This window comes from Melospiza melodia, chromosome 25 (genome assembly GCF_035770615.1).
Source record: "Melospiza melodia melodia isolate bMelMel2 chromosome 25, bMelMel2.pri, whole genome shotgun sequence".
Lineage (NCBI taxonomy): Eukaryota > Metazoa > Chordata > Aves > Passeriformes > Passerellidae > Melospiza > Melospiza melodia.
This window is the reverse complement of record NC_086218.1, coordinates 5,095,186-5,118,298: the sequence shown is the minus strand read 5'-3', so window position 1 is coordinate 5,118,298 and position 23,113 is coordinate 5,095,186. Positions and strand designations below refer to the sequence as shown.

The 23,113-nt window shown below is 59.1% G+C and overlaps 1 pseudogene; it reads left to right on the top strand.

Moving 5' to 3' along the window:
• The first annotated feature begins 6,119 nt into the window (after positions 1 to 6,119).
• The window catches only part of LOC134429061 (Fc receptor-like protein 2), a 69,262-nt pseudogene continuing 52,268 nt past the window's right edge, over positions 6,120 to 23,113 (top strand).

The window sequence follows — 23,113 nt, the reverse complement described above, 5'->3', positions numbered from 1 at the left end:
GAGCTGCAGGAGGGGACCCCGGGCCACTTCCAGCCCATTGTGTAGCCAGGTGAAGGTGACAGGGGCTGAGCCCACCTGCACTGAGCAGCGCAGGGTCACGTTGTCACCTGCATGCACCTGGTGTGGCAGCGGGCCAGGGGTGATGGTGGCATTGGCCACGGGCACTGTGGGGACACAGACAGGGCTGGCACCTGGTGAGTTGGAATGGGGTGCTGTGGGTGGGGTCATCCCCAGCCCGAGGGTCCTGCTCACCCAGGACGGTGACATTCAGGGGGTCACTCTCGGCTACGTTGTTCCCGTCACTGACCCGGCACCGGTACTGGCCGCTGTCATTGTCCCCAACGTGGTGCAGCTTCAGGTGGGGGCCGGTTCCTGGAAGTGCCCCCGAGCCCTCCCGGTGCCAGGAGAAGGACAGGGGACCTGTCCCCGTGGCCACCTCACAGCTCAGCAACAGGCTGTCCCCGAGTGCCACCTGTCCCCCCAGGGGCTGCACTGACAGGGACACCCCCGAGGGCGGGACCCCTGCGGGAGAGTGGGACACCAGGGGATAGTGAGGGACCCGGGGGTGTGTCAAGGAGGGGCAGGGGAATTCCAGTGAGGGAGAGGGGGTGCAGAGATTGGGGGAGGGAGGGTGCAGAGATTGGGAGAGGGGGGCTTAGAAATGAACACCGAGGGATGATAAGGGGGTCAGGGAAGGAACACCTGGAGAGGGAGGTGGGCAACACCAGGAATGGTACGGGGACCATGGCAGGGAATGGTGAGACTTGGGCAATGTGCAGAGACCTCAGAGAGGGGTGGAAGGACCCAGGGATAAGGGCGGGGACCCAACGAAGGATGGAGGGAAACACAAGCCAGGAATGGGGGGACCTTAGGAGCAACCCGGGGCAGGGATGGCAGGACACAGAAAATGCACCAGGGAAGGATGAGGGTACCCATGTACGGATTGGGGGTCCTGGGGAGAGACGCGAGAAAGGATGGGGGGGGCAGGGAGGGATCTGGAAAAGGTTGGGTGCCCCAGAGCAGGCGTCAGGGAGGGCTGGAGGGTGCCAGGCAGTGTGGGGGACCCGAGGCATCTAGGGGGGCTCCCCGTGCCCATCCCCACACTCACTGCTCACCGTGATGCGGAGCCGGTTGCTGCTCTTGTGCACGGACCCCCCTTCGGAGCGCACCTCACAGCCATAATGCCCCGAGTGGGAGACCCTCACAGTGGGCACCAGCAGCTGCGGGGACCCCTGCGGGCCCCCCACCACCTGCCCGTCCCGGTAGAACACGTACAGGAGGGGGGCTCGGGGCCGCAGGGGGCTGGGGGTGCTGAGGCAGCTGAGAGTCAGGGGGGACCCCTCAGTGAGCTCACGGGGACCCTCCAGCTCTGGGACCGAGAAGAGCTCAGGGCAGGAGAGGAGAGGTGAGGACTGTGAGTCTGAGTGCACTGGAAGTGGCTTTGGGTTTGTCAAGATATTGGAGTTGCAGCCGTGTGGGTGCTCACCTTGCACTGTCACTGTCACTGCTGCTGACCGTGACTGCCAGGACCCCACCAAGCCCTCACATCTGTAGCGGCCGCTGTGGTGCAGCTGCAGAGGTGAAAGGGACAGCTTGGTCCCCCTGTGGGACCCCCTGATTTCCTTCTCATCCCGGTAAAATCGCACCCTGGTGAGATGGTTGTCCTGCCGGCAGCGGCAGCGCAGTGTCAAGGTGTCCCCCTCCAGCAGTGCCCGCGCTGGCACCTGCAGCACCAGTGGGTCTGTGGGACAGGAAGGTCACATCTCACTGATGAGACTGTTCTGAGGTGGGTGCCCATAGCACAGGGGACATGTGGGTGCCCTGGGGTGCTCTGGGGTGCCCTGGGATGTCCCTGTGTGCAGGGGACTGGCTCTTGTCACACGAGGGGTGTGAGGCCACCCACGGAATGGAGCCCACCCTTACTGCTCTGGGGCCCCCATGATCATTAAAGAACCCCCCTCACCATCTAAGACTGTCACGGGGGGGCTGCGCCCAGTGCCGGGTCTGTCACATGTGTAGGTGCCACTCTCGGAGACAGTGAGTCGGTCCTGTCCCTCCTGCCACCAATACTGCCCGTCCTTGTACCAGGTGGTGGCACCGGCAGTCCCTGAGCCCTGGCAGGTCAGTGTCACCCGGTCCCACAGCACCGCCGGCCTCCAGGGGGGCTCCACCAGGAGCTGGGTGGTCAGGGCACCTGCGGGTGACAGGGGACACCAGCCTGCCAGGGCCAGCGTGGGGCTGGGGACAGCGGGGTGGGGCCATGGCATCCCCTGAGGACTCACCAGCAAGGCCGAGGGTCTGGGCTGGAAGGGAGAAAGGACAGGGCTCAGAGGGGGTGTCACCATGGGGACAGAGGCACATGGGGTACAGGGTGTGGTGGCTGTCCCCAAACTGTCCCCATGGGGACAGATGCTCTTGTGGGAAAGTGTGTGGGTGGTCCCCAAAAGTCTGGACAGGCAGGGGGACATGTCTGTGTCACAGCCACCCGTGTACCACATCCATGCGACACAGACACCTTGGGAACAGGGGCGCCGAGGCCACCCCGGGTTGAGGCAGAACATGGGGACACTGAGAACACCCTGGGCACGAGGACACCACGGACACAGCCCATGCTGGCCCAGGTCATCCCCACCAGCTCATGATCCCATCCCCATGACCCCATCCCCATGGCCACATCCTCACTGTTCTCGTCCCCTTCTGTCCCTGCATCCCAGTTCCCTTGTCCCTATCCCTGAAGCTGCCTGAGCCAAAGGTGCCAGTCCCCACATTCCTGTCCCCACATCCCCATCCCCAAATTCCTGCCCCCTCTGTCTGTCCCTAAAGCCACCCTACATCCCCAGTCACACCCAGGTCCACTGTGGGTAACATGGACTGGCTCTGCTGGCATTGGGGACCTCAGGGGACCCCACAGCTCCCCTGTGCCCCCTCCCCTCCCCATCCCTGGGGTATCAGGCCTGTGCCCAGGGCACTCACCCCACAGGAGCAGTGCCACCTTCCCAGCCATCCCGGTGTCCCCAGCCATGTGCACTGGCTGTCACTCGCTGCTGTGACCACCGCTCCCCTGGCTGGCGGCTCTTTGGATGAAGGGGAAGGAAGCGAGGTGACGTCTGTCCCCACTTGTAGGTGGCCCTTGGTGGGGGCAGGGTGGGGACAGGCTGGGGACATGGGTGGGTGGGACAAAATGTGTCATGGGGTTCCCAGGAGTTGGGAACTCGGTGGGTTTGGGGAGGCAGGAATGGGGTCACTGGTAAATGGGGTCCTGAGGAGGGGGAATATCCAGCAATGGGGGTGCCATTGGAATGAACGTCTCCATACCTGGGGGGACTCAGGGATGGGAGTCCCAGGGGAATGTGGGCTCCAAGGATTTGAGTTCATGGGATGGGAGAATGGTGGGTCCTAGGAAGATTTCAGGGAATGGAATGAACGGGAAGGGGTTCCTTGGGAATGGGGTGCTGGGCCATGGAGATTCTAGGGAATGTCGGTGTTGGGATGGGGGCTGCAGAGAGAGTGGGACATAAGGAATGGAGGTCCCATGTTTCTGTTCCCGGGGGAATGGGGGTGCCAGGGATGGGCAGTGGCTGGGTGAGCCCATGGGTTGCAGCTCCTTCCCTGGGTGCTTCAGATTTTGGGGTGACCCAGAGCCAGCACCACCCCCACATGGTGCCGGTGTCCAGGGGGTCACCCCAGACAGCTTCTGAGCTGCTCTGGGTCTGTGTCCCCCAGCCTCCAGTGATTTTTCCCTCTCTTTATTCCATTTCCATCATTTTACCCCTCAATTTCTCAAGCCCCCTGTTAGCGCCTTGAGGATTCTGTGTAGCTCCTGAGCAGGGAACAGGCTGTGGGAAGCCCAGGGTGGGGGAAGCCCAGGGTGGGGAAAGCCCAGGGTGGGGAAAGCCCAGGGTGGGGGAAGCAGGGGTGAGGGGTCTGCAGGGAGGGCTGGAGAGGCTGTAGGGGATGGGGGAGTGCAGCTTTCAACCCCCAAACACTTTCACTTTCTTTCTCCCACAGAAGAAGGAAAAGGCCGTTTGACACCTTTCTCACATGGGGGGAGTATGGTTCTGTCCTTAGGGGGCACATCCAGGGGGCTCCTGTCCCGGGGGTATCCTGTCCCAGGGGGGATACAGGCTGGGGAAGAGGGTCCTGTCCTGGAGCTTGGCAGCTTCGGAGAGGTCCAGAGTTCTCCATTATTGCTTGTCCCCTGCTGGATCTGAGCCAGCAAGAGCAGCTGAGGAATGGAACCCTGAGCAGGAAGGAGCTCCCGAACTCCTGCTCCTTGAAGCCAGTGGCCATCCAAGGGTAGGACCCAGCCATGGCCCAGCCCCACTGCACAGGGATGGCCATTGCCCAGCCCTGCTCTGCCCAGCCCCAGGTTGCAGCCAGCACCTCAGGGTCCCCCCTGCCCCCTTGGCTTTGATTCTGGCAGCTTTAGAGCTGCAGCAGAGGTGAGAATTCTGTGGGTGGAAAAAGGCCTGCCTGTGGTTTGCTCAGCCCTGCAAGAAGCACCAACGCCAAAGGGAGCCCAAGCAGTGTCTCTGTGAGGGCCTTTGATGGTTTTCAGAGCAGTGCTGGCTGGAAATGCCCCTGCAGGGGCAGCTGTGGGGGGACCAGTCTGGAAATGCAGCAATTGATCATTTTGTGCCTTTGCCCAAGGGACTGAGAGAGTCCCATAACTACTGCAAAGGCAACAACAATTGGGCTCCCTTTGGTATTTTGTGCTGCTTTAAGGGATGAGGAAACCACAGGCAGGGCCTTTTTCCCCTCACAGAATTCTCACCTCTGCAACAGCTCTAAAGCTGCCAGAATCAAAGCCAAGGGGGCAGGGGGGACCCTCAGGTGCTGCCTGCCCCCCGGGGCTGGGCAGAGCAGGGCTGGGCAATGGCCATCCCTGTGCAGTGGGGCTGGGCCATGGCTGGGCCCCAGCCTTGCATTGACAGGGGTCCCCAGGATGTGCCACCCCTGGGACAGGCACCCAGCCAGGAATGTGCAGGGACATTTTTGGAACAGCCACCCCTTGGGACACGACCCTCCCATGCCAGGATGTGTAACCCCCTGGGACAGGATCCCCTCAGGACAGGACCCTCCTGGATGTGCTCCCCAGGACAGAAACTCCCCCTTTTCCCATCTGACTTTTCGCACAAATGGCCTCTTCCTTCTTGTCCAGGAAAAAGAAAGTGTAGAGAGGGCACAGCCCAATACCTCCATCCCCAAAATCTCCCCCTCCCACCCTGAAGCCCCTGCTCCGCATTTTCCCTCTCCCCTGGGTGCCCCCAACCCCTTCGTTACTCAGGTGCTCCCCTGGATTGATGAGCCAGGAACCAGGGGTGAGGGGACATGGCACAAACGTGAAGAAAAAAAGGAAAAAAGAGAAATAAAGAGAGGAAAATTCAAAGGCAGGGGAGGGCGCAGAAGCAGAGGTACCCAAGGCCCCCATGTGATGCCTGCCAGAAAAGGAGTACCCCAGGAGGGGCAGTGCTGGGCCCTTGGTCACCCCAAAATCTGAGGGATTCAGGGAAGGAGCTGAGACACCTGTGCCCATCCAGAAACTGCTCATCCCTGGCAGCCCCCATTGCCCTGGAAACCAACCATGGGCGCCCCATTCCTTAAGTCCCACCGTGCCGGGGACCCCCATCCCAGTACTGACATTCCCCAGGATCTCCATGGCCCAGCACTCCATTTCCAAGGAACCATCTCCACTTCTTTCCATTCTCCGAAATCTTCTTTCCTCCAGGACCTTGATTCTCCCAGGATCCCCATTCCCACGGGAGTCCCATTCCTCCAGTGACCCCATCCCATGGCCCCAAACCCCTGGAGCCCCCGTTCCCCTGGGACTCCCATCCCTGAGTCCCCCCAGCCCTGGGCACCCCCATTCCCTTGGCCCCCCCATCCCCAGTGATTCCCCCTCCTCAGGACCTCCATTCTCCAGGACACCCATCCCCACATCCTCAAACCCACCATGCCCCCCACTCCTGGGAACCCATATCGCACCTTGCCCCACCCAGCCTTGTCCCCATCCTGTCCCCAGCTTGGGGCCACCCTGCCCCCACCAAGGGCCACCTACACATGAGGTCGAGACCTGACCTCGCTTCCTTCCCCTTCATCCGAAGAGCCGCCAGCCAGGGGAGCGGTGGCCACAGCAGCGAGTGACAGCCAGTGCACATGGCTGGGGACACCGGGATGGCCGGGAAGGTGGCGCTGCTCCTGTGGGGTGAGTGCCCCAGGCATGGGCCTGACACCCTGGGGATGCGGAGGGGAGGGGGCACAGGGGAGCTGTGGGGGTCTCCTGACGTCCCCAATGCCAGCAGAGCACAGAGCCCAGTGTGACCAGAGTTGTGGGGTGGCTTTGGGGACAGGAACACAGAACAGGAACAAAGAACTCAGATGTGGGGACAGCGGGATGGAATGTGGGGACAAGGATGTGGCAGAAGGAACCTTGGAGCTTGAGCAGCTGTGGGGACAGGGACACAAAGATGTAGGGACAGGGACAACAGGACCGGTACCATGTGCTTGGGCCATGAGTCCAGGTGCCATTGGAATGCGATGATGGGCACAGGGCCATGGGGATGTGGGTATGGGGCTGGCAGGGGTAACCTGTGCTAGCATGGGGCCCCATGCATGAGCATGGCTTGACTGCTGTGTCCCTGTCCTTGAGACATCTGTGCCACACCAGTGCCCCCACAGAGACTGTTTGGCAACAGCCCCTAAACCCCATGCTCCTGTGCCTCTGTCCCTGCAGTGCCACCCCCACCCAGCCCTGTCCCTTCTCCCTTCCAGCCCAGACCCTCGGCCTCGCTGGTGAGTCCTCAGTGGATGCCATGGCCCCACCCTGCTGTCCCCAGCCCCACGCTGGCCCTGGCAGGCTGGTGTCCCCTGTCACCCGCAGGTGCCCAGACCACCCAGCTTGTCGTGGAGATCCCCTGGAGGCCGGCGGTGCTGTGGGAGCGGGTGACACTGACCTGACAGGGCTCAGGAGCTGCTGGTGCCACCATCTGGTACAAGGATGGGCAGCGGTGGGGGCAGGAAAGGCGCGATCACTTCACTGTCACTGAGATTGGCACCTACACGTGTGAAAGACCCGGCACCGGGCTCAGTTCTCCCGTGAGAGTCTCAGACGGTGAGGGGGATTTGGGTGTCCCAAGCCTGGCACCCACGGGTAGTCTGAGGGCTCTGCGTGGTCTGTGCTCCATGGGTCACCTGCTGTGTGACCAGAGCCTATCCCCTGCTCTTGGGAAATCCCAGAGCATCCCAGTGTAGAGGGACCCCCATGTTGGAACTGGGGACCCCTGGTGCTCTGGGTGTGACATAATGGTGGGGTCCTGGTGCCATTGGGTGTGACAGGACCCCTCTATCCCCCAGACCCGCTGGTGCTGCAGGTGCCGGCGTGGGCGCTGCTGGAGGGGGACACACTGACACTAGGCTGCCGGGGCCGGTGGAACAACATGGTCACCTCGGTGTCCTTCTACCACGAAGGGAAGAAGCTGAGGGGACTCCGTGATAGTATAAAGCTGTCCCTGTCCTCCCTGCAGCTGAGCCAAAGCGGCAAGTACAGCTGCAGGGGCTGGGTGAGATTCTGGGGGCAGCAGGAGTCACCGCAGGTGACAGTGGCAGTGCAAGGTGAGCATCCCAGAGCATGTCAGTGTGGGGGAACCCGTGTTGGAATTGGGGACCCCTTTTACACTGGGTGTGACCCAATGGGGGGATCCCCATGCAAATGGGACCGTGTTGTGACAGGACCCCCTGTCCCACAGCCCGGTTAGAGTTGCGGGTGTCAGCACGGGAGCTGCTGGAGGGGGACACGGTGACACTGCGCTGCCAGCGGTGGCGGGACTATCCTGTCACCAAGGTGCAATTCTTCCATGGAGTCAAGGAGGTGGAGGGGTCCCGTAGTGGGACCGAGCTGTTGTTGTCCCGTCTGCAGCTGCACCACAGTGGAAACTACAGCTGCAGGGGCTGGGTGGGTTCCGAAATGTCATCGTGGGCACAGTCATTGCCAGTGACAGTGACAGTGCACGGTGAGAACCCCCATGGCTGGAACTCCAATATCCTGACACCCAAAAAGCCACTTCTGAGCACACTCAGAGTCACAGTCCTCGCCTTCCCTCTCCTTCCCAGAGCTCTTCTCAGTGCCTGTACTAGAGGGTGCCCTCGAGCCCATCGTGGGGTCCCCCCTGACTCTCAGCTGCCTCAGCACCCCCAGCCCCCTGCGGCCCCGAGCCCCCCTCCTGCACGTGTTCTACCAAGATGGGCAGGTGGTGGGGGGCCCTCAGGGGTCCCCACAGCTGCTGGTGCCCACCGTGGGGGTCTCCAACTCGGGGAATTACAGCTGCCATGTGCACTCTGAGGGGGGGTCCGTGCGAAAGAGCAGCGCCTGGATCCACATCACAGTGCGCAGTGAGTGTGGGGATGGGCACAGGAAGCCCACAGAGACTCCCCGAGTGCCTTTGTTGGAGACCTCCAGGTCTCCCTGACACCTTTCTTGGGTCCCTCCACCTCTCTCCTGTGTCCTTCACCCCTCTTTGATGTGACCCCATCCCCAACATCCCCCATCCCCTTGTCTCTATCCCCCCATACCAGGTGCCAGCCCCTCCCTGTGGCCTCAGCCCTGTCTGTGTCCCTGCAGTGCCTGTGGCCAATGCCACCATCACCCCCGGTCACCTGTCACACCAGATACATGCAGGTGACAACGTGACCCTGCGCTGCTCAGTGCAGGTGGGCTCAGCCCCTGTCACCTTCACCTGGCTGCACAATGGGCAGGATGTGGACTGGGGTCCCCTGCTGGAGCTCAGGGACATTGATGTCGGACATTCAGGCACCTACCAGTGCATGGCCACCAACCAGCTGGGACAGGACAGGCACCGCGTGTTCTGGGCACTCAGCCCTGAGCTGGCCCTGGAGGTGACACCTGGCTCACCCTGGGTCACAGGTGGGGTCACACGGGGTCACCAGGGAGTGCAGGAACCCTGGGGTGATGGGTGATCCTGATGTGTCCCCCTCTGTTTCTTGCTGTGGCCGCAGGGTTTGGTGGGGCCCTTTTGTTCCTGCTCCTGCTTGTGAGTGCCATTGTGGCCTGGCACTGGAGGCACCGTGTGGGTGGGTGACAATGGGGGCACAGGGCAGCACCCACAGCCCTTGACTTGGGAGGGGCTGAGTCCTCAGTGGCCATGACTCAGAGCTGTTGGAGGGTCCTGTCGGGATGTTGGGGGTTCTGTCAGGGGTCCCAATCCCTGCCAGGGTTGGGGCTCTGAGGGCTCAGGGTGTTGGTGCAAGTGTGGTGGTTCAGGGATACTGGGGGGGCATCAGGGATACTGGGGTGCCTGGGGAGAATTGTGTGTCAGGTGGTGGTTCTGCATTCCCAAGGGTGGATGGGGGCCCCTGGGTCTCCAAAGTCACCCCTCCAGTTTTCCTTTGCAGATGCCAGGAAGCACCAGGAAAGGTGAGTGCAGCCTCCAGCCATGATACACCTTTTACCCAAACTCCCAGCACCTTCCATCCCCTTTCCCACACCCCCTTATTCCCACAGGCCCCCCCAAGACCCACTGGCACTCCAAGTGGAGGATCCTCAGGCGTTGTACGTGGAGCTGCAAAGGCAACTGTGGGAACCCAGTGACATCTATGACAATCTACACCAAAAGTTGTGATGCTCTGGGAAGCGGGAGGCACTGGGTGACACTGGGGGTGCTGTCTCCATGGCTCCTGTGGTTGCCCATCCTTCCAAGGGAGGTGGTCATGGCTCAGGGGGAGGCTACACAGGGCACCCTGTGCTCCCCATTTCCTCTCCCAGTACCCCCAAGGGCTCCCCCATTCCTTTCCTTGTACCTGCAGGGGCTCCCCAGCCCCATCCAAGTGCTCAAGTACCTTCAGGGAGTGCCCCATTCTCTCTCCACAGTGCTTGCAGTACACCCAGGGCTTCCCCATTCCCCCTCCCACTACCCCTGTCCCATCCCACTGTAAATGGGGGAGTCGGGGAGGATTCTTGCTGAAAGGTTTCTCGGGTGAAAATGAAGCACAAAAGTGGCAATATTATATCTGAGAACTGTTTATTGATAAAGGAGGGTAAGTGTTCTTACTGAATGTGGAGAGAAGGGAGTAGAAAGGGACAAGGATAGAGAGAGAAACAGCAGACAGGGACAGCGTTATTGCCAGGAGCCCGGGCGCTCTGTGAGCATCAGCTGGGCGGATGGAGTGTGTGTGCTGCAAGCCAGGGCGAGCCCACATGTCTTTTGTGAGTGGCTGGGCGTGATTTCCAAGGACGGCACCTGCGTGTCTCTGGCATGGGCGAGCGATGGCTGCAGGCTGGCTGCTGCGGGCTGGCTGTGGGCTGGTGCTGTGGCACTGGTGGCTCTGGGCTGGCTGCTGCGGGCTGGGGCTGCGGTGGGCAGGTGCAGCAGGCTCGGGGCTGTGGGCAGCACGGGAAACGCGGCAGAGGCGGCGGGTGGGTGCAGGCAGCATCCGCTCCATCAGGGAGGAAATGAAGGAATATCCAGGACAATCTGAAATGAGCTGCCTTGGGAAAGCAGCGAAGCAGGGAAGAATGGATGCGGACAGGGAAGAAGGAACAACCGGGAGGAAAAGGCGAGTGGGGGTAGTATCGGTGATGTTTTCCCAACATCTGGGAGGAATGATGCATCTGACTGCATCTTATCAGAAGGCTAAATAAATACATTATTATACTCTATTATTCTATATTATATTACATTACATCTAAACTGAATCTGCCAAGCACTCAACTGCATCCACTGCGCACAGTCTCATGACTGTCAGCCCACAGTCCCCACACACACACACACACCTGGATTAAATTGGTCAGTGAATCAAAACTGTCACACCGGAATCCAATCAAAAATTCCCTTCAGGTAAACAATCTTCCACAATGCATTCCTCGTGTGAACAACACAGGAGCAGAAAATGAGATGAGAATTGTTTAGATCATTCTTTGCTTCTCTCACTGCTTCTCTCAGGTTCAGAGAATGTGAATCCCACAGGGGAGGAGGGCCAAACTGACCCTCTGTGCAAGCCCCTGATCCCTGCAAGAAACCCAAAGCAAAACACTCCTGTTGTGTCACAGTTATCTGCTTTTATTTGCAAAGTCTCCTCCCACAGCCTAATTTCCTGGGCATTTTTTCATAGATATTTTTCCTAGGGCATCTGTCCCACCAGCCAGTGGGGGTCACTCATAGCCTGATCACTGAAGCTTTCTCTCCCCTGATTCTCTGTTGTGTGAAGCCTTGCCAGGGACAGGGTTCCCAGTACGTGTACAACCACAGAGTCATTTTTCACCTCATGTGTAGCATATGTTGAGACATAAATCAAAATCAGATTTGATCCTCTTAACCCCAGCGTGCTTAGTGGCTCTGCAGTCCCCCTCCCAGTGCTCCCAATGAGGTGGCTTACTGGTGCCCATCCCAGTTCCAAGGGGGCACAGGACCTGGTTCCCTGCTCCTGGGACAAAAATGCAGCTCTTTGGTTAAACTGGCAGAATTGATGTTTCTTTGATCAGCTCTGACAAGGAAGCTGAACAAGGGGGGAACCTCTCTAGGAATGGAAAATACCACCCCCTTCTCTCTGAACTATTATAATTTTGAAATTACAGGGCTTTTAGTTAAAGATGTGGGAACAGGAATAACAGTTCTTTACTGGTATGTATTGTGAGAAACAAGGTAATGGAAGTTGACTTTTACTGGATATTATATGAATTGATATTACATTATTGATTATACTGTTGATTAAATATTGTGATGTTGTTCAGATAGTGAAAAGTATTGTGGAGTGGCTGATGTTCTTGTGGCCATCCAATTGTGGGGCCCAGCCATGGCCCAGCCCCACTGCACAGGGATGGCCATTGCCCAGCCCTGCTCTGGCCAGGCCCAGGTGGCCAGCCAGGACCTGAGGGTCCCTCCTTGCCTTCTTGGCTTTGATTCTGGCAGCTTAAGATCTGCTGCGAAGGTGAGGATACTGTGGGGGGAAAAAGGCCTGCCTGTGGTTTGCCCAGCCCTGCAAGAAGCACAAAACTTTAAGGGAGCCCAAGCCGTGGCTCTGTGAGGGCCTCTGATGGTTTTCAGAGCAGGGCTGGCTGGAAATCCTCCCCTGCAGGGGCAGCTTTGCAAGAAACCAGTCCACAAATGCAGCAATTGATCATTTTGTCCCTTGCAGCCAGTGTCTGAGATAGCCCCAAAAGTCTTGCATATCCCACAACAAACTGCTCAACAACCTGACCGGGTCCCTGCTCCTTCCTGTCTCAAACCTGCAGCCCTTTAGAATGGCCCAGGTAGAATGTTTGGATTCTGGCCGTGGCTGTCAGACAAGAGGGAAAAGTGTGGAAATATGTAGCTGTGGCTCTGGCTGCAGCTGTGGTGGGGCTGTGGGGAGTGATCCTGTGTGGATTCCAGGTTTCCCCAAAGCTGCTCCATCCATGCTCTCCTCACCTGAGCGAGAGGCTGAGTGTGTGCAGGAATTGTGGTGCAAAGCTACCACAGGTGCTGCTGTGGACCTGAGATGAGCCTGAGATCAGGCGCTGCCTTCCTTCCATTCAGGATCATGGAGAGTGGTCGCGGGTGCCTGGCCCCGGGACACTGCTACGCTGCCAGTGGGCACTGGGATCCAACCTGCTGCCTTGGCGGCTTCTGCCCGCTGCCGGTGGTGATGCCGGGACCGATTGGTGCCCGTGAGTTTGCAAAAGGAGCGATTTCCCCTCCTGCCTCCCGTCTGAGGCTGCCATGGCCCCTGAGGGGATGGAGCTGGACCGGGGCGCCCCCTGCTGGCCGGGAGTGCTCTCTGCAGCGCCCCCTGCTGGCCGGGAGTGCTCCCTGCAGCGCCCCCTGCTGGCCGCGGTTATAACTGCCACAAAAACCAACAGCGCTGAGCGGGAGGGAAAGTTCTGGGTTTTTGTTGTTTGTTCTGTTCTGGTTTATCAATTTCCCAGGAAAGAGCTGGTATTCCTTTTCCTTCACTTTGGCCGGGAAGCTAGAACATATTTGAAATAAAAAAAAGTTTCTGAGATGGGTTTCTTTCCATTCCAGGAATTTTCCCCAGTTTCCTTGGTCGATATTTCTCATTTAAATGAGTTGCCAACTACTGGGTTCCAGCGTGGAGGTGACAGTTACCCCATGAGCAGATAGGGCCAGGGACTTGGCTACCTCATGCTCTGCCTTTTAAGCCAGTTGTGTCACCAAGGGTCCTCTCCCCAGCTGGCACTTCTGGTCACCTGGCTACTCAGGAGCTTGCTTTTTCAAAGTGTCACACTTTCCCCAGTGTGCCATGGCTGACAGATGATGGACAGATGGGGCCCTGTCTCATCGAAAGCAAGGTCTGACCCACCCCTGCCACACACAGCTGTTCCAAAATGTCTCCAGACTTCAAATTTTTCCTGTCTTTGACACCTCACCCTGTGCCATGGCCTGATCCCAAATGCCCTGGGCAAATTGGAGGCTCAGGAACATCCTCAGGGCCTTTGTGACATCCTGGTGTGGGGAACATGGCAGAGGAGGGGTTTGGGACAGGGGACAAGAGAATCCAGAGCCTCCTGAAGGCCACTTTGGCCATCAGAGCAAGGAAGGTCCAGGGCTCTGCCAAATTCCTCTGGTGGAGGAAACGTGATGCAGGGGAAGTGTTCGGGGTTTGTTCTTTGTTGGTGGCTTTCCCTGGAAATCGTTCCTTTTGTGACAATTTGGACTCTGAACCTTGTTGCTGTTGCTGTTGGTTTTGTTCTTTCCTTACTGATTCAGGAATTGTCAGACTTTAGGGATCTTTGTGCCTCCAGGGAGCGGTAGCGAAAGAGGCAGCAGGCCGTGGTTTTAAGTGGCAGTGCAGAACTGGAGAATCCCAATCCTAAAGCCCCACAAAGCTGAACAAACACCATCTCTGCCAGTTTAACCACACAGCTGCATTTCGGACTAAATAAGAAGGAAATGGATCCTGTGTCCCCTGGCACTGGGAGGAGCCTGGGGAGCCACGGGTGTACTGGGAGCACTGGGACGGGGAAAGGGGAGCACTGGGGGCCCTGTGCAGCCCCCCTTACTTGTGGCCATCACCCCAGGCAGGATGGGCCACCACGGGAGCCATGGGATGGGGACTCCCAGTGTCCCATATTGTCACAGCACGTTCCATGGATGTCACTGGTGTCCTGCAGTCGCCCATGTGGTCCTGACAGCTCTGTGTGGGTCACCTGGGGGTCCTTGGGGGGGACAGTAAGAGACACCTGGCTTGGGGTGACATCCATGGGTGACATGTTCATGTCCCCACCCATCCCCCATACTCACCCCCTGCCCCCTCATGTCCAGCCCCTCCCTCACCTGCAGGGGATAAGGGGGTTCTGGGGGGCCCTGTGGGGATAGGGGGGGTCTGAGGGGTGTCTGGGCAGGGGGTCAGGGAGAGTCATGGCTGGAACTCCCCACTCACCTGTCCTGGGATTTCCTGAGAGCTGCAAGAAAAAGAGGATGGGGTGATCATGGGGTCCCCTGGGCCCCAACTCCACCTGGGACCTTTAAATGCCCACTGGAGCCCTGAGCCCCCACCAGACACTGATTTCTACTGGACTGCCAGGCCCCTGCACCCCAAAGCACCCCTGAGGAGCCCCAGGACACCTGAGGCACCCAGGTACTCCAACCCCCTCCCCAGGAACCCTGAACCCCTGAGCACCCCTCAAGCCTCAAGGAACCCCAAGAATGGAATGCAGAGAAGCCTCCAAACTGCTTCAGAATCCCTGAGGAGCTCTTAACATCCCTGCACAACTCTCCAACACCTCCCTAAAAGCCCCCAGGAGATCCCAGTGTCACCCCAATATTCCTCAAGGCCTTTCCTGGGACAGCCCAGGACCCTCCAAAAGACCCCCAAGCAAAGGTCAATGGGGGCTCAGCTTCCTCCAGCTCAGGGGCTCTGGGTGATGCCCCAACAGACTCCCAGTGCGTGGGGCTTCCCCCCAGTTCCTGTAGGACCTCGTCCCCCACCCATTGTCACCCACCCCGGTCGTGCCAGCAGTGACAGCCCCCGATGACAGCCAGGAGCAGGAGCAGGAACAGGGGGGTCCTGCCGACATTCACAGCCACTGCTGGGGACAGAGGGGACACATTGGGGTCACCCTGAACTGCAGGGGCGCTGAACATCCCAGCAAGCCTGTGTGACCCCACCTGTGACCCAGGGTGAGCCAGGTGTCACCTCCAGGGCCAGCTCTGGGCTGAGTGCCCGGAACACGCGGTGCCCGTCCTATCCCAGCTGGTTGGTGGCCACGCACTGGTAGGTGCCCGAATGTCCCACATCAACGGCTCCGAGCTCCAGGAGGGGACCCCGGGCCACCTCCTGCCCATTGTGCAGCCAGGTGAAGGTGACAGGGGCTGAGTCCACCTGTACTGAGCAGCACAGGGTCACGTTGTCACCTGCACTCACCTGGTGTGACAGGGGACTGAGGGTGATGGTGGCATTGGCCACGGGCACTGTGGGGACACAGACAGGGCTGGCATCTCGCTAGGTGAGAAGGGGGTGCCGTGGGTGTGGTCACCCCCAACCCGAGGGTCCTGCTCACCCAGGACGGTGACATTCAGGGGGTCACTCTCAGCCACGCTGTTCCCGTCACTGACTCGGCACCGGTACTGGCCGCTGTCATTGTCCCCAACGTGGTGCAGCTCCAGGTGGCGGCTGGTGCCCAGCAGTGCCCCCGAGCCCTCCCGGTGCCAGGAGAAGGACAGGGGGCCTGTCCTCATGGCCACCTCACAGCTCAGCACCAGGCTGTCCACGAGTGCCACCTGTCCCCCGGGTGGCTGCACTGACAGGGACACCCCCGAGAGTGGGACCCCTGTGGATGGACACAGAATGGATTGGGGACCCAGGAAGGGTGGGAGACACAGGAGGGGAAAGAGGGGATTAGAAGGGCACAGACAGGATCCCAGTTAGCAGAAGGGGACCCTGGGAGTCATGTTGGGACCTAGGGACAATGGTGAGACCCCATGGAAAGGTGCAGAAACCCAGGCAGGGATGGGGAACCACAAGAGAGACTGAGGAGTCTCAGGGAATGATTTGGGGTTTATAGATAGGCCGGAGGACCCATGGAAGGAAGGGACAGCGACGGTGGAGCAGAGACCTTGGAAAGTGTGGGGAATCAAGGGAGGGATCGGAAGGACAAAGTGAGGGATGAGGGATCAGGAGGGGGAACCGGGCAGTCATGGGGGAAACCAAGAGGGACTTGGGAAATTTTGGGTGACTCAGGGAGGAGAAAAGGGAGGGATGAAGGATTCAGGCAGTGACAGGAAATCCTTGAAGGATGTCGGGCTTCCCTGTCCCCATCGTTGCACTCACTGTGTACTGTCACTGTAACCCTCTTTGACACGCTCCACTCTGACACCCCTTTTCTCACCCAGCCCTCACAGTGGTAGTCGCTGCTGTGATGCTGCTGCAGAGGGGACAGGGACAGCTCGGTGCCATCACGGAGTCCCTCCGGTTTCTTCCCCTCAGGGTAAAATGACACCGAGGTGACCGTGTTGTTCCGCCAGCTCCGGCAGCGCAGTGTCACTGTGTCCCCCTCCAGCAGTGTCCCTGCTGGCACCTGGAACACCAGCCCTTCTAGGGGACAGAGGGGTCCTGTCATACCTGATGGCACCAGGATCCCCCCATTGGGTGCACCAGGAGTCCCCAATTCCAAAAAAGTGTTCCCCCAAAGTGGGATGTTCTGGGATGTCCCCACAGCAAAGGACAGGCTCTGGCCACACAGGAGGTGACCCATGGAGCGGAGCCCACCCAGAGACCTTGGGGTCCCTGCAGGTGCCAGCCTGGGGACACCTGAAGCCCCCTCACCATCTAAGACTCTCAGAGCAGGGCTAAGCCCGGTGCCGGGTCTGTCACAGGTGTAGGTGCCACTCTCGGTGACAGTGAGGCGGTTAGGTCCCTGCTGCCCCCAGCGCCATCCATCCTTGTACCAGGTGGTGGCACTGGCGGGCTCTGAGCCCTGGCAGGACACTGTCACCCGGTCCCACCACAGAGCCGGCCTCCAGGGGGGCTCCACCAGGAGCTGGATGGTCTGGGCACCTGCGGGTGACAGGGGACACCAGCCTGCCAGGGCCAGTGTGGGGCTGGGGACAGTGGGGTGGGGCCATGGCATCCCCCGAGGTCTCACCAGCGAGGCCGAGGGTCTGGGCTGGAAGGGAGAAGGGGCAGGGCTCAGTGGGGGTGGAACTGCAGGAAAAACAGCACAGGGGCAAGGGGTGTGGGGGCTGTCCTCAAACTGTCCCTCTGGGGACAGCAGTTCTTGTGGGAAAGTGTGTCTGCGTGGTCCCCAAAAGATTTGGAGAGGCAGGGGGACATTTCTGTGTCACAGCCACCCGTGCACCACATCCCTGTTCCACAGACACCTTGGGAACAGGGACACCAAGGCCACCCTTGGCTGAGGCAGAACATGGGGACACTGTGGATACCCCAGGAACGAGGACACCACAGACACAGCCCATACTGTCCCGGGTCACCCCCACCAGCTCATGATCCCATCCCCATGATCCCATCCCCATGGCCACATCCTCAGCGTTCTTGTCCCCTTCTGTCCCTGAATCCCAGTTCCCTTGTCCCTATCCCCGGAGCTGCCTGAGCCCAAAGGTGCCAGTCCCCACATTCCTGTCCCCACATCCCCATCCCCAAATTCCTGCCCCCTCTTCCTGTCCCCAAAGCCACCCTACATACCCAGTCACACCAAGGTCAGCTGTGGTTTACATGTACTGGCACTGCTGGCATTGGGGACCTCAGGGGACCCCACAGCCCCCCTGTGCCCCCTTCCCTCCCCATCTCTGGGGTGTCAGGCCCGTGCCTGGAGCACTCACCCCACAGGAGCAGCGCCACCTTCCTGGCCATCCCGGTGTCCCCAGCCATGTGCACTGGCTGTCACTCGCTGCTGTGGCCACCGCTCCCCTGGCTGGTGGCTCTTCGGATGAAGGGGAAGGAAGCGAGGTCACGTCTGTCCCCATGCATTGGTGGCCCTTGGTGGGGGCAGGGTGGCCACAAGCTGGGCAAAGGCTGGGGACAAGGCTGCATAATCTGGGGAAATGGTGGGGGATGGTGTTGCCAGGAGTAGGGGGCTCAGGCGATGTGGGGAAGCAAAGATGGGGCTCCAGGAGAATGGGGGTCCAGGAGAATGGGGGTCCAGGATAAATGGGGTCTCCATGCCTGGGGGGATTCAGGGATGGGGGTGCTGTGGGAACACGGTCCCCAGAGATTTGGGGTCATGGCATGTGGGTGTTACGGTTGGGGTGTAGGGGGAAAAAGGGGACCCTCGGGAATAGGAGTTCTGGGGGAAGAAGCAGCCCATGGGATGGGATCAAGGCAATGGTGGTGCTGGGCAACGGCAGTCCTGGGATGGGGGTCCCCAGCGAGGAGAGACCAAGGCAATGGTGTCCCATGGTTGGATTGCCAGGTGAATGGGGGTTTCAGGGATGGGCAGTGGCTGGGTGAGCACAGGGGTCACAGCTCCTGCCCTGGGTGCCTCTGATTTTGGGGTGACCCACAGCCTAGCAAAGCCAACCTGGGGTGCTTGTTTCCTTTGCAGCCATCACATGGAGGGTCCTGGATAGCTCTGCCTCTGTGCCCTCCCCTGCCCTTGAATTTTTCCTCTCCTTATTTCTCTTATTTCCTTATTTTCCTCACTTTTGTGGCAGAGGCCCTCATCGCCAGTTCCGGGCTCAGCAATCCCAGGGAGCACCTGAGCAGGGAGTGGGTTGGGGGGAGATAGGGGAGGGGAAAAATTGGGTTTAGGGTGTGCCAGGAAGGGTGGGGAGGCTGTGGGTGGTGGAGGTGTTGGGCTGTGCCCTCTCAACAGTTTCACTTTCTTTTCCTTGGAAAAGAAGGAAGCGGCCGTTCGTGCTGAGAGTCAGATGGGGAAGGGAGGGGGTTCTCCTGGGTGGGGGGGCACATCCAGGAGGATCGTTTCCTGGGAGGATCCTGTCTTAGGGAGTGACACATCCTGGCATGAGGGGACCTGTCCTGGGGGTGGCACTTCTGGAAATGTCCCTGCACATTCCTGGCTCTGTACATTCCTGGCCGGGTGCGCGTCCCAGGGGTGACACATCCTGGGGTCCCCTGTCAATGCAAGGGTGGGGCCCAGCCATGGCCCAGCCCCACTGCACAGGGATGGCCATTGTCCAGCCCTGCTCTGCCCAGCCCCAGGGGGCAGCCAGGACCTCAGGGCCCCCCATTTCCCCCTTGGCTTTGATTCTGGCAGCTTTAGAGCTGCTGCAGAGGTGAGAATTCTGTGTAGGCGGAAAAGGGCTGCCTGTGGTTTGCTCAGCTCTGCAAGAAGCACAGAGCCCAAAGGGAGCCCAAGCAGTGGCTCTGTGAGGGCCCTTGATGGTTTTCAGAGCAGGGCTGGCTGTAAACCACCCCTGCAGGGGCAGCTGTGGGAGAACCAGTCTGGAAATGCAGCAATTGATCATTTTGTTCCTGTCCCCAAGGGACTGAGGAGCCCAAGAACTACTGCAAATCCCACAACAATCTGCTCAACAACCTGACCTGGACCCTCCTCCTCCTCCCTGCCTTGCCATGGATGGACAGTGGCCGCATGCCCCGCACCCACCACAGCCGCTCTCTCACTGCCCTCCACACCTGGATGGGGAGAGAAAATTGAGCAAAGGGTTGAGACATGGTCTAGGAGAGATCACTCATCAAAGCCTATCATGGGTAAAACTGCTTATGATTTAGAGATATGAATTGAATTTATTGCTGTCAAAATCAGAACAAGATATGGATAAGTCAAATAAACCCTTCAATACACCTTCCCCCTGTTAAGAATAACTATGTAGCCATTGGTTTTCTCTATTATTTTGGGTTTTTTGCAAATTATTTTGATACAATACAGTTTGTAATCACTTTTTAACTGTTTTTGATACACCACAATTTGTCAGCCCTTTTACCCTAATCCTTGTGTAGATCATATATTTTAGTGTGATAAATAATAGAGGTTAGGCTCTAAAAGATCATGATAGAGACAAAAGATCAAGATAGAGACAATGTGCTGTGTATTACAGCATTAACTGTTGCAGAAGTAGCTAAAGCCTTTATTTGTGTAACTGAGTGACAATGGTGAGAATAACTCAGATAACTTTGTGAAATAGCTAATGTTGATTTAATGTACTGGTGAGGTATCTCATCTGTATGAGAAGAACACATTGAAAAGTAGCAGGTAAATAAACATCAAAAGAACGAATGCAAAGAGGAATTTACCACTGACTCTTCCGTTATCAAGAACTGTCAAACCACAGAACAGGGGGGCCTTGTGAGGACATAAACTATGTAAATTTAATCTGCAGTATGGCATGTACTTTATGAAAATGAATCAAGGGTCAAACCAAGCATAAGGATTCATGGAACATGTGAACTGGAAGGAATGTTTGAATATGTATAATCCTCCTGAGTATGTATTTAACCAATACAATGAAAAGGTATGTAAGGGGAATTGTTGTAGTTAACAGTGTGCCTCTGGCAGTTGCCAAGCACCCAGCAGGCTGTTTACTGTCCCTTTTATCACTTATTAAAGCACTGGGAGGGTAAATGAAGAGCCCTGTGGGGCGCTGTGAGGAGGAAGAAGAGACCCCTGAGGGGAATCGATGCCCCCCAGTGCCCTGCAGTGCCCCCCAGTGCCCCCTGTATCACACCACGCCATCGTATTTACGGGGATCCCTCTGTCCCTCCTGGGGTCCCGACAGCTCCGTGTTGGTCACTTGTGGATCCCGAGGTGGGGCAGGGCTGGGGGACACACGCTGGGGCCCTGAGAGTGACACTGGTTGTGGGGACCTGGGTGGGGGTGACACATGTAGGTGATGTGCCCCAGTCCCCCCTTGTACTCAACCTCTGTCCACTCGGTTCACAGCCCCCTCCTCTGGGGGAGTGGTCTAAGGGGGATGGGGAGGGGGAAAGGGGGAGTCCCAGGCAGAGTCCCCCACTCACCTGTCCTGGAGCTTCCTGGTGGCTGCAAGGGAAAGGGCAGGAGGTGACCAGGGGGAGCCCAGAATCCCTGAACCTTCCTGGGACCTCAGTAGCTCCAACCACCTATGGGTCCCCCAAAATCCCACTGTAGCCCCAATTCCCAATGGACCCCTGATTCCCCCTGAACACTCTGATCACCTCTGAATCTCCCAGAACTTCAGCATCACTGCAGTTTCCCCCTGTTGCCCACAACCCTCTGTGTCCTGAGAACCCCAAGCCTGGCAGGGAGGGGGACCCCCAAAACACCACCAGGACCCAAAAAGATCCTCCAACATCCCTGCACAGCCCTACAGCACCTCCCCAAACACTCCAGGAGCTCCCAATGCACCACAATGTTCCTCAAAGTCCATCTGGGGATGGCCCTGGAGCCCAACCAAGACTCTCCAAATACACCCCAAATCCCTCTGGACCCCCATCCGCAGTCACTGCGGGCTCAGTGTCCCCCAGCTCAGGGGCCCTGGGTGCTGCTGATCTCTGTCCCCACTCTGGGGGCTTCCCCTCACTCCAGGACCCCCGTCCGCCATTGTCACCCACTCCGGTGGTGCCACCAGTGACAGCCCCCGATGACAGCCATGAGCAGGAGCAGGAACAGGAGGGTCCTGCTGACATTCACAGCCACTGCTGGGGACAGAGGTGGACACACTGGGGTCACCCTGAACCATGGGGGTCAGTAACACCCCGGTGACCCTGTGTGACCCCACCTGTGACCCAGGATTAGCCAGGTGTCACCTCCAGGGCCAGCTCAGGGCTAAATGCCCCGAACACGCGGTGCCCGTCCTGTCCCAGCTGGTTGGTGGCCACGCACAGGTAGGTGCCCGAATGTCCCACATTGATGTCCCTAAGCTCCAGGAGGGGACCCCGGGACCCCCAGGGCTGGCACTGGGCAAGGTAGGATGGAGATGGGGGTACTGTGGGAGCAGTCATCCTCAGCCCAAGGGTCCTGGTCTCCCAGGACGGTGACATTCAGGCAGTAACTCTCAGCCAAGCTGTCCCCGTCACTGTACCCACACTGGTACTGGCCGCTGTCACTGTCCCCAGCATGGCACTGCTCCAGTTGGGGGGTGGTGCCCAGTGGTGCTCTCGAGCCCTCCCAGTGCCAGGAGAAGGACATGGGACCTCTCCCCGTGGCCACTGCGCAGCTCAGCACGAGGTGGTGCCCCAGTGCCACATGTCCCCTGGGGGGCTGCACCCACAGTGAGAGCGGGACCCATGCAGGAGGGGGTGACTGCAGGGGACAATGGGGGAGCTGTCGGGGGCAGGTGGGAGAGGGGAAGGGGGACCCCACTGAGGGAGAGTCGGTGCAGAGATGGAAAGGGGCTTGGAAATGCACCCCAAGGAAGGATGGAGGGTTCAGGGATCTGTCATCTGGAGAGGAAGATGGGGAGACCCCAGGAAGGAAGGGTATGTAAACCCAGGGAGGGAATGGTGAGACCTGAGGACCATGGGGGGAGATCAGAGAGGGCTGTGGTTGAACCAGGGAGAGATGAAGGGATCCCAGTGAGGAATGGGGGGACACAGAGGGTGATCCCAGCAGGAATGAGAGGATGTGGAAAAAGATTGCAATGGAATTGGGGGTACCCACATAGAGGTTAGGGGATCCGGAGAGATAACCAGGAAAGGATGGGGACCCTGGCATTTATGGGGGAACCCAGGCAGTGTAGGGGACCCAGGGAGGCTGTGGGGGCTCCCCGTGCCCATCCCCACACTCACAGCACACCGTGATGCGGAGCCGGGAGCTGCTCTTCTGCACGGCCCCACCATCGGAGCGCACCTGGCAGCTGTAATTCCCCGAGTGGGAGACCCCCACAGCGGGCACCAGCAGCTGCGGGGACCCCTGCGGGCCCCCCATCACCTGCCCATCCCAGTAGAACACGTGCAGGAGGGGGGCTCGAGGGCTGCAGGGGGCTGGGGCTGCTGAGGCAGCTGAGAGTCTGGGGGAAACCCACGGTGGGCTTGGGGGGACCCTCCAGCACCGGCACCGAGAACAGCTATGGGAAGGAGAGGGGAGGGAGATTTGTGAGCCCGAGTCTCTGGGGAGGGGCTGTGGGGATGTCAAGGTGGCAGCTGTGTGGTGCTCTCCGTGCACTGTCACTGTCACTGGATCCGAGAGTGCCCACGGTGCCACCTTGGAGTCCACCTGGCCCCGGCAGCTGTAGCGGCCACTGTGGTT